The sequence below is a fragment of the Opisthocomus hoazin genome, unplaced genomic scaffold (genome assembly GCF_030867145.1).
Source record: "Opisthocomus hoazin isolate bOpiHoa1 unplaced genomic scaffold, bOpiHoa1.hap1 HAP1_SCAFFOLD_163, whole genome shotgun sequence".
NCBI lineage: Eukaryota > Metazoa > Chordata > Aves > Opisthocomiformes > Opisthocomidae > Opisthocomus > Opisthocomus hoazin.
Genome location: NW_027448820.1, coordinates 55,756 through 63,382, shown reverse-complemented (window position 1 = coordinate 63,382; position 7,627 = coordinate 55,756).

The window sequence follows — 7,627 nt, the reverse complement described above, 5'->3', positions numbered from 1 at the left end:
CTGCCGGCCACCCCCGCCGCGGGGCTTCTCCTCAGGGCGTGCGAGGGACGGCAGCGCCCGCGGCGTTCCCGCCTCACCCGCGAGGTTCGGGGGCGGGGGGGGTGACATCTGTGGTTTGGGTTTTTTTTTCCCCAGTTTAGTCAGGGGCTAACGGGGTCCAGACACCGGTTTGCCCGCGATGAAGTAGCGGCAGCGCGGGATGAGGCGGCGGTGAAGGAAGGGGTTAAAGGGATTTTAACAGAAGTGGCATTACCTAATAGTTGCAGTCCATTTAAAGAGCGTTGATAGTGCCTATCTATTGTCTAAATTAACTGAAGCAGAGACTCCACAACCTCCCTGGGCAGCCTGGGCCAGGGCTCCGTCACCCTCAGAGGGAAGAAGTTCTTCCTCATGTTCAGACGGAGCTTCCTGTGCCTCACTTTGTGCCCATTGCCCCTTGTCCTGTCGCTGGGCACCACTGAAAAGAGCTTGGCCCCATCCTCCTGACACCCACCCTGCAGATATTTCTAAGTATTTATTAGGTCCCCTCGCAGCCTTCTTCCAGGCTGAACAAGCCCAGCTCCCTCAGCCTCTCCTTGTAGGAGAGATGTTCCAGTCCCCTCATCATCCTTTTAGCCCTCCTCTGGACTCTCTCCAGGAGCTCCTCATCTTTCTTGAACTGGGGAGCCCAGAACTGGACACAGTACTCCAGATGGGGCCTCACTAGGGCAGTGTAGAGGGGAAGGAGAACCTCCCTCGACCTGCTGGCCCACACTCTTCTTGATGCACCCCAGGATGCCATTGGCCTTCTTGGCAGCCAGGGCACGCTGCTGGCTCATGGTCAGCCTGTCGTCCACCAGGACACCCAGGTCCCTCTCCGCAGAGCTGCTCTCCAGCAGGGCCGCCCCAGCCTGTACTGGTGCCTGGGGTTGTTCCTCCCCAGCTGCAGGACCCTGCATTTGCCTTTGTTGAACCTCATCAGGTTCCTCTCTGCCCACCTCTCCAGCCTGTCCAGGTCTCGCTGAATGGCAGCACAGCCTGCTGGTGTATCCACCACTCCTCCCAGTTTGGTGTCATCAGCAAACTTGCTGAGGGTACACTCTAACTCTTCATCCGGGTCACTGATGAAGAAGTTAAACAAGGCCGGGCCCAGTGCTGACCCCTGGGGCACCCCACTGGTTACATGTTTGGTACAGAAGGGGAAGCGGACCTCCGCACAGCTGCGTTCGGGTGGGTTTTATAATGCTGACTTCTGCACAGCTGCGTTCGGGCGGGTTTTGCACAGAAGCAGCAGGAGAAGGTAAGCGGACCTGCACGCAATTGCATTTGAGTGGTTTTTGTATGAATGCTAACTGTAATTGTGTTTGGGTGGTTTTTATACGAATGTTAACTGAAGTGATAATATTATAATTTGAATACCCGGGGATTTTATGTGAAAAGTTTTGCCTTTGTGCGTGTGTATGTGTGGCTGAGACACAGCACTGCGGTGAAGCGAGTGGGAGTCCCGATCTGCGGTTCCGTAACTCCGCGAGGAGCACGGCCAGAGACGGACAAAGTGCTTGGAATAATTATAAAGCCTGTAAATCTTCTGATGTGCAACTTGGGCTGTGGTAGTGCCTAATCACTCTCCTAAGTGACAGGGAGTGGGAACTGGTTAATTATTAAAGTGGCAGCGCAAAAGAAATCACTCCTTAGGGGGTTTGGGCTCGAACCTTGGGAGTATTTGAATGAGGGGGGAATTGGATACAAAGGGGAGAAGAGAGATTTTATTGGAAAGGGGCATACGTGACTCCCGCCGGGTGGCAGGTAGCCTTAGATTGGGAACAACCTCCAGAAATCCTTACAAGTCCTGGGGTTGGGGGGCAAGCAGGAATAATTCCCTGCTTCGCATGTGGGCTAGCTCCTAGATTATATCAGAATTGGCACCAAGCTTGGGTCCTGTTGAAGTGTAAATCTTGTGATAAAAAGAGGTCCTGTGTATCTAGGAGGCGAGGAGCGCAGTGTCCTAAGTGCCTTCCCCGGACCCCACGGTTTTATAGCTGGGAAAGGTAGTGAAGCTGGTGCGTGGAAGGGAAAATTTGATTCCGGAAATTTGGGACGTGGGGGAGAAAGATTGGGAAGAAACTATAGTGAATTGTAAGAAGCGATTCGCGTGGAAACTTATTAAAAGAATAGCAAAAGGCAAGTTAAAGGGGCAATAAGTCGCGAAATGGGTAACAATCAGGGAGGAGTTTTGAAAAAGAGTCCTTTAGGCTGTGTGCTCACTCACTGGAAAGACATTGCTGGGACCGGAGGCACAGAAAGTAAAAGGACCCTTATCAAATATTGCAATTAATAGTGGCCTCTACATAAATTGGAAGATGGGGCCAAGTGGCCATTAAACGGGTCAATAGATTATAATACTCTCTTGCAATTAATGCTGGTTTTAAGGAGAGAAGGAAAACGGGATGAGGTTTCATACGCAGATACGGAAACCATCCGGAGTGGCAAAGGGACTGTGGAATGATACCACCACAGGACCCCACGGTACTCGCACTCGAGCAAGAAAATAATAAAGAACTCGGGGGAAAACTGAGGCGGTGTTGTTCGGCATGTAGCATTCGGCAAAGATGTACTAAAGCTGACAAAATTCACCAGGCACCAGAACAAGATCTGACTGACTTGTTTAAGCCTCCTCCTCAACCACAGGAACCGGATGCGAACTCGGATGAAATTCCCACTCCTTCAGACAGCCCTGTATCTTCCCGGACTAGGAAGAAATTCGCTACAATGGTCTTACAAGCACCTCTCCAAGAGGCAGTAGGACTTGATGGTGGAACTATGCTAATCAAAATACCTTTTTCCACCACCGATTTAGACGCCTGGAAAAAGGTAGCCCGGGAACATCGGGTCGACCCAGTGGGTGTCGCTAAACACTTTCAATTCATAATGAAACAACATAATCCAGATTGGAATGATATACAATTACCATTAGAATATGTAACCGATACAGAGAAACAGTTAATTCTAAAAACTGCAGGTGACCTGGCTGAAGATCACTATAAGACTGCGGAAGGTGATGTTAAGGATTATTTCCCCCTCCAAGACCCAAAGTGGGATGCTAACAGGTCTGCTCATACGGAGAGACTGCAGGCATACCAAGAGTGGATTTTTAAAGGAATGGAAAGGGCCATTCCCAGAACTATAAAGCGGTCAGCTTTATATGCAGTTAAACAGGGTCCTTCCAAGTCCCCATCCCAATTCCTGGATCGACTGAGGGATGTAATGCGCCGTAACACACCGCTGGACCCTGGGTCAGAGGCAGGGATACAACAACTAGTCTCCCTATTTTTGGGTCAGTCTACGGGAGACATTAGGTGCAAACTCCAGAAGTTGCATCCTACAAAAAGGAGGAACTTGAAAGTCCTGCTGGATGAAGCATGGAGAGTGTTTAGCAATAGAGAAGAGGGATGCAGGCAAGGCCAGAGAATAGTGACAGTTGTTAGGGAAGAGGAAGGAAGAAGGCCTAGACAGGAATTGTCCCGGTTGGGTAAAGACCAACGTGCGCTGTGTAAAAGATTTGGTCATTGGAAAAGGGAATGTCCAAAAAATAAGGAAAAGGGACGAGGCCGCCAGATAGAAAAAATAGCCCATGTAAAGGAAGATTGACGGGGACCTGTGGAATCCACCCTAGCGGATCCACTGGTTATAATGAAGCTAGGGAAGGAACGAGAGGTAGAATTTTTGGTTGACATGGGGGCAACATACTCACTTTTGAATCAAGCCTTGATGCCCCTGGGGAGTGACTATATCGTGGTAAAAGGGGCAACTGGCCACAGTGAAAAGGCATACTTCTGTAAACCTTTGAAGTATAAATTAGGAAAACAATGGGGCATCCACAAATTCTTGTATATGCCCAACTCCCCAAAGGCACTTCTGGGAAGGGATTTGTTGGAACAACTGGGTGCAAAAATTACATTTGAAAAAGGAGAAATTACTCTGGAGGTAAAGGATCCACAATATATTCAGGTACTGAGTCTATTTCTAACCAGTCCTCCCACAGAAGGAAAAATTCCCGAGGAGATCCTAAACCAGGTGTACCCTGGGGTATGGGCCACTGATGTCCCTGGAAGAGCAAAGAATGCTCCACCCGTTGAAGTCAGACTCAAAGAAGGCCGGCAACTGGTAAGAGTTAAGCAATATCCCCTAAGACAGGAAGATAAAGAAGGAATCCGGCCAGAAATAGAAAGATTTTTACAATTAGGATTATTGAAAGAGTGCAAGTCGGATTTTAACACCCCTATACTACCTGTCTGTAAATCTGACGGGTCGTATCGGGTGGTCCAGGATTTGCAAGCCATAAACAAAATAACAGAGGACCTCTACCCAGTAGTAGCAAACCCATATACTTTGTTGACTGTATTGGCTCCCAAATTAACCTGGTTTACTGTTTTAGATTTGAAAGATGCCTTCTTTTGCCTCCCTCTCCATGAAGCCGGTCAGAAATTATTTGCATTTGAATGGGAGAACCCCAAAAGTGGTTGAAAGACTCAGCTCACTTGGACGGTGCTGCCACAAGGATTTAAGAACAGTCCTACCATCTTCGGTAATCAACTTGCAAAAGACTTGGAGTCCTGGGAAATCCCGTCTGAAGAAGGGAAATTGCTACAGTGTGGTTGTATCACTTGGACGGTGAGTCTACTAAATTTCTTGGGCTCCAAGGGTACCGGGTATCTAAAAAGAAGGCCCAGATAATGCAGCGCGAGGTGATTTACGTGGGCTATGAGATTAGTGCTGGACAAAGAACTCTGGGACAGGCCCGTAAAGAGGCAATATGCCAAACTCCGAGACCTCAGACAGTGAAAGGGCTACGGACTTTCTTGGGAATGACCGGCTGGTGCCGGCTGTGGATTTATAATTATGGGCTACTTGTTAAACCACCGTATGCACTAACAGCTGCTGGACAAAATCACCTTGAATGCAACAAGGAGACCACGCAAGCCTTTGAACTACTGAAAAAGGCTCTGATGTCGGCCCTTGCCCTAGGGCTCCCAGATGTGAGTAAGCCGTTTTTCCTTTTCTCTCACGAAAAGCAGGGGATTGCTCTGGGGATATTAGCACAAGATCTGGATCCGTATCGACGAGCAGTTGCCTATCTCTCCAAACAACTGGATGCAACTGCAAAGGGTTGGCCTGGATGCCTGCGAGCAGTTGCAGCTGTAATATTAAATATACAGGAAGCCCGAAAATTTACCTTGGGCCAGAAAATGACTGTCTTGGTGTCCCACACGGTATCCACAGTATTGGAAGCAAAAGGAGGACACTGGCTTTCTCCACAAAGATTCCTGAGATATCAGGCTATACTGGCAGAGCAGGATGATGTGCAGATTACAGTTACTAACAATGTCAATCCAGCTGCCTTTCTCAGTGGAAACACAGGAGAACCAGTGCATCATGACTGCTTGGAGACCACTGAAACAACCTATGCAAGTCGCCCGGATTTGAGAGACAGCCCTATGGAAAACGGAGAAAACTGGTTCACAGATGGAAGCAGCTATGTTCTGAGTGGCAGGAGACACGCGGGGCACGCTATTACCACCAGTCAAGAAATCACAGAGTCAGGACCTTTGCCCATAAACACCTCCATGCAAAAGGCAGAGATAATTGCTTTAACCCGTGCCTTGGAATTGGCCCAAGGCAAAGTGGTGAATATCTACACAGACTCGAAGTGTGCCTTCGGAGCTGTGCATGCGCACGGAGCGATCTGGAAGGAAAGAGGACTATTGAACTCTCAAGGGAAAAACATCAAACATGCAGAAGAAATTCTGAAACTACTGGAGGCAGTTCAACTCCCCGAGAAAGCGGCAATCATGCATATTAAGGCGCACCAGAAAGTGAGCTCAGAATTGGAAAAAGGAAACGAGCTGGCGGACAGAGAGGCAAAACAGGTGGCTAAAACGGAGGGAAGAACTGAAGGGGCTTTAATCCCTGATGGACGAGTCTCCCTAGCAGGTAAGCCAGAATATACTAAGGAAGATCAGAAACTTATTACAGATTTAGAAGGGTCATAGAATGAGGAGGGGTGGGCTCAAACCCCATAGGGAAAACTAATCATTCCCTCCTGTCTGATATGGCATCTGGTAAGGGAAGAACATAGGAAAAGGCACTGGGGGACAGAGGCTCTGTATAAACATCTAATTAGAGAGATTGTGGCCAGAAACCTATACACCACGGTGAGACAGCTGACTCAGCAGTGCGATCTTTGCCTCCAGACTCATCCAAAAAATAACCCTAAACCAGAAATGGGTCAGACTGGAAAAGGTAATGGGCCTGGACAACAATGGCAAATTGATTTCACGGAACTCCCAAGAAAAGCGGGGTACCGATATCCACTGGTATTAACCGATACCTTTTCAGGTTGGCCGGAGGCATTCCCAACCAGGACAGCTAAAGCTCGGCAAGTAACTAAAGTATTAATACAAGAGATAATATCACATTTTGGGGTTCCAGCAACTATGTCTTCTGATAGGGGACCACATTTTGTTTCAAAAATACTACAACAAACTAGCCGTCACCTGGGTATAGATTGGCAACTCCACACCCCATACCGCCCTCAGTTGAGCGGCCAAGTGGAGAAAATGAACCACTTAATCAAGCAACAAATTGTGAAATTAGGGCAAGAAGCAAATTTGGCATGGCCTCAGTCCCTCCCTCTAGCCCTCCTGTGTATACGGACAAGGCCAAGGGCAAGGGAGGGACTGAGCCCCTTTGAGATCCTGTATGCACGACCCTACGGGATACAGAAGGGGATATCCACGCAAATTGGGGATGAAATTATGACTTCTTATTTGGTGGCATTGAGCAAACAATTAAGCAAAATCAGGAAACATGTGGTTGGAACCCGGGGGAGGGGTCTAGATGGACCTGTACTTAATATACACCCTGGAGATTATGTATATATAAAGTCTCTTGCAGAAAAAACTTCAGAGCCACAGTGGGAAGGACCATACCAAGTACTGCTCACCTCCTTCACGGCCATCAGGATCAAGGAACAGAACGCCTGGATTCATCACACCAGAGTCAAAAGGGCACCTAAACAGCCACGGGCATCGCGAGAAATTGGACCCTTGAAGCTCAAAGTATCAAGGCATTGATAAAAATTGTATTTTTAGGATGGACATTACCTAGAGGGGAAGCCTGGAGCCAAAACACCTATTTACAAATAACTGAAAATATGTCAAGAATACTGAACTTATCCGATTGTTGGATATGCAATACTCTCCCTCGGGGTGGGCTACAACTCCCTTTAATAGGAATATCGACTAGAAATTGGGCCATTTACACTAATGGAATGAACAGGAATGGATCACGTGTGTATGGGAAGGGGAATGCAAGAGAAGGACCAAGTTTTGACCTAGACCTCCCGCTCTCAGAAAAGGTAGTGATTTTGGGTCGTTGTTTAGGATTCGAAGACAAAACATGGATAGATATGAAAGACTGTCCTGCTGCCAAAGATTTAGGGACTTTTGATGCGGAAAGATTGAAACAGATTAAACTTGACTTCAAGTTTATACCTCATTCAAACACCAAGAAAGGAAAAAGGTAGGGAAGATGGTAGAGAACAGAACAAGGGTCCAAGATGCAACATGGGACCTGGATATTGGTGGCT